Consider the following 3,679-nt stretch of genomic DNA (forward strand, 5'->3'; position numbering starts at 1 on the left):
AGATGTTGGATGCAGGAATCGTTCTTCCATCAAAAGCCCCATTTGGCGCCCTAGTCTTATTTCAGATGAAGCATGACGGCTCCAAGCGATTGTGTGTGGATTACCGTACGCTAAACAATGTCACGGTAAAGAACAAGTACCCGTTGCTACTAATAGCAGACTTGTTCGATCAATTGGGCAGTGCCCAAGTCTTTTCAAAGCTAGACTTTAGATTGGGTTACTGGCAGGTGAGGATTGCAGATGACGATGAGCCGAAAACAACTTGTGTCACCCGCTATGATGCTTACAAATTCTTAGTAATGCCATTCGGGTTAACGAATGCTCCAGCCACGTTCACGACCCTAATGAATCAAATTTTCTACTCGTACTTAGACAAGTTTGTGGTAGTCTACTTGGATGACATCATGATCTACAACAACAACATGGAGGAACATGTCGGGCACTTACGAACAATGTTTCAGGTGTTGAAGGAGAATGACCTTTGTGTCAAACGAGAAAAGTGTCTCTTCGGACAGGAGAAGATCAACTTCCTTGGCCACATTATGGGGCATGGTGTGCTGCGCATGGATAGGCAAAAGATAAGAGCCATCCAGGAATGGGTTCCACCAAAAAAAGTCCCAGAGTTGCGGTCATTTCTTGGTTTGGCAAACTACTATCAATGTTTCATCAAAGGCTATTCTCTCATTGCTGCGCCCCTCATAGATTTATTGAAGAAGAATCGGGTATGGCTCTGGACAAGAGCGTGTGAAGATGCCTTCGACAACTTGAAGAAAACCTTAGTGAGGGAGCTAGTGCTGCGACTGCTTGATCACTCAAAATCCTTCAAGGTCCACACAGACGCATCAGACTTTGCCATCAGCAGAGTTATTATGCAGGAGGGTCACCCGATTACATATGAGAGTCGTAAGCTAAAGGATGTAGAGAGGCGCTACATGGTGCATGAACGTGAGATGACAACTATCGTGTATTGCCTCAGGACTTGGCAACATTACCTTCTGGGTGCCCAGTTCGTCGTCAAGACAGACAATGTGGCCACGAGCTATTTTCAGACACAGAAAAAGCTGGCGTCTAAACAAGCTCGATGGCAGATATTTTTGACTGAGTTCGACTTTGCCTTGGAGTACAAGGTTGGAAAAACCAATGTTGTAGTAGATGCCATGAGCCGCAGGGCTGAACTGAAGTGCATTTGGAGGGTGCATTGCTGAACCACATCCGTGAAGATACACAACAAGATATGACATCGCAACACCTTATTTTTTTGGCACAGCAGAGAAGACTCAGCGAGTTTGGCTACAAGATGGCCTCCTCGTGACAAAAGGGAGATGCATCTTTGTGTCATGGTGGAGAAGCCTTCATTGAGAATTACTTAAGGAGTGCCATGATACACTATGGGCCGACCATCCTGGTTAGGAGTGAAGCTTAGCACTCCTTCAGCATGGCTACTATTGGCCGCAGATGAGGGACGACGTGAAGGGATATGTGCAAACATGCCTCATCTGCCAGCAAGATAAGGGGATAAACCAGAAGGCTATTGGTCTCCTTGAGCCTCTACCAATTCCAGAACGTCCTTGGGATAGCATCTCCATAGACTTCATTGTTAGTCTGCCAAAGGTAGAGGGTCTCAGTTCTATTCTGGTCATGGTGGATCGTTTATCAAAGTATGTCACCTTCATCCCAACTTCTAAGGAGTGCCCTGCAGAGTTGTTTATAAAGCATGTGGTGAAGCACTGAGACATACCAAAGAGCATTGTGAGTGATCACGATGCTCGCTTCATTGACAAGTTTTGCCGTGAAGTATTTCGGCTACTTGACTTTGATTTGCTGTTTTTAATAAGCTTCCATCCGCAGACAGATGAGCAAACAGAGCGCATCAACGAGATACTTGAGCAGTACCTTAGGCACTTTGTTAGTGCCAATCAGAAAAATTGGGTGGAGCTCCTTGACGTGGCACAATTTTATTACAATCTGTAGAAGAGTGAGTCTTCAGGCCACAACCCATTTGAGATAGCCACGAGGCAGCAACCACGGGGCAACAACCACTGACCCCACACACTCTTGCTGCACAAGAAAAGAGAAGACCATCCTTCGCCTATCAGTTTGTTCGCGACTAGCACAAGTAGAATGATTTGGCGAAGGCATTCTTACACAAGGCGACAAAGAGAATGAATAAGTGGGCAAACAAGCATCGTTGGCCCGCTGGGTTCCAAGTTGAGAACCAAGTGTTGGTGAAGTTATATCCTGGTCGCACAGGCATCTTTCGTGGGCGGCACCGCAGACTGCTAAAAAATTATGAAGGACCATTCACCATCACAAAGAAGGTGGGCAAGCTGACGTACAAGCTAGAGTTGCCCTCAGACTTTAAGGCGCACCCGGTGTTCCACATGTGCAACCTCAAGTAGTTTCATCCAGACGATGGAGATCTGGAACACAGTGTGCCATAAAGCGCTCCCATCATGCAAAGGGCCCCGACAACATAATAGGCCGAGAAGCACCTCAGTCAGATCCTTCGCCACAAGATCAATTACTTGGAAGAAGTGAAAAAATACTTAGTGCAGTGGGAGGAAACAACAGAACCTACGTGGGAGCCAGCATTCCGAATGAACAACCGCTACTCGACTGAAGTCAAGGCTTACCATGAAACAGACGACGCCGAGGACAATGCATGATTTGAAGGGGGAGCATGTTCCCTTATGACTTACATTGTAACGTTGTGTTTAGAGCCTGTTTTGCTTTTGTTGAGTCCGATATAAGCTGCCCAGTTCAGGTGAATCAATACCCTGAAGGGGCAGCCCGTATACTTGAACTGTAATTGCCTACAGGAAAAATTGTGAATGAATCAAATGCGTTGATATTTCTTTTGTTCACCCTCGTTGTGATTGCAATTCTTCTCCCTCTATTCTATCTTGTTCTCTGATTACAAGCTTCTGCGACCGACAAACGAGCCGACAAGTAGGATTGCGGCTGTAAGGAAGGACCATCGCGCCACGCTGACCTATTGAAGGAAATAGGCCTATGACAACAACGGTTCTAAGCACAACTTAAAGTAACCAAAACACACTCAAAGGACTCAGCTTACCATTGATGTCTCTTCCGAGAACCAAAACTCTCCATTGCCAACAAAACCCTAAAACCCATCCCACTGCAAAAAATAGCAAAAAACCCAAATTTTACCTCAAAAAATTCCGAAAATCCAACACTGAAAAGCCCCACACTCCCCTGAGAGGAGGAAGAGAGGAAAAAGGGAAAGAGAAAGAAAGGAATAAATAGAGTGGACATAGATAAATGCAATACGGTGAGAAAGGCTAAAATGGTACAATTTGACATTTTATAACCTTTTCAACTCCATAGAATCTAAACAATTTCTAGCTGTGCTAGCAGCAATGAACTTCTTTGAATGCATTATAAGTTAGTGTATTACCAATGTCCTACCCTAAGCATTCTTTTCTGGTTGTGGTTTGAATTAGTTGTCAAAAAAAATGATCACATAACATGTTACAGGACATGATGCATTTTGGCAGTACTCACCAAGATTCCGCTACTTATCGACCTATGTGAGAATCATGACATATATATACACACACACACACACACATATAGTAATGAATCCGTGCTAAATGAGTTTTTCAAGTTTTTTTGTTTTATTTTAAAATTTTGACCATACAAATGTGATCTATGTACT

This window comes from Nuphar pumila, chromosome 12 (genome assembly GCF_984573655.1).
Source record: "Nuphar pumila chromosome 12, dmNupPumi1.hap1.1, whole genome shotgun sequence".
NCBI lineage: Eukaryota > Viridiplantae > Streptophyta > Magnoliopsida > Nymphaeales > Nymphaeaceae > Nuphar > Nuphar pumila.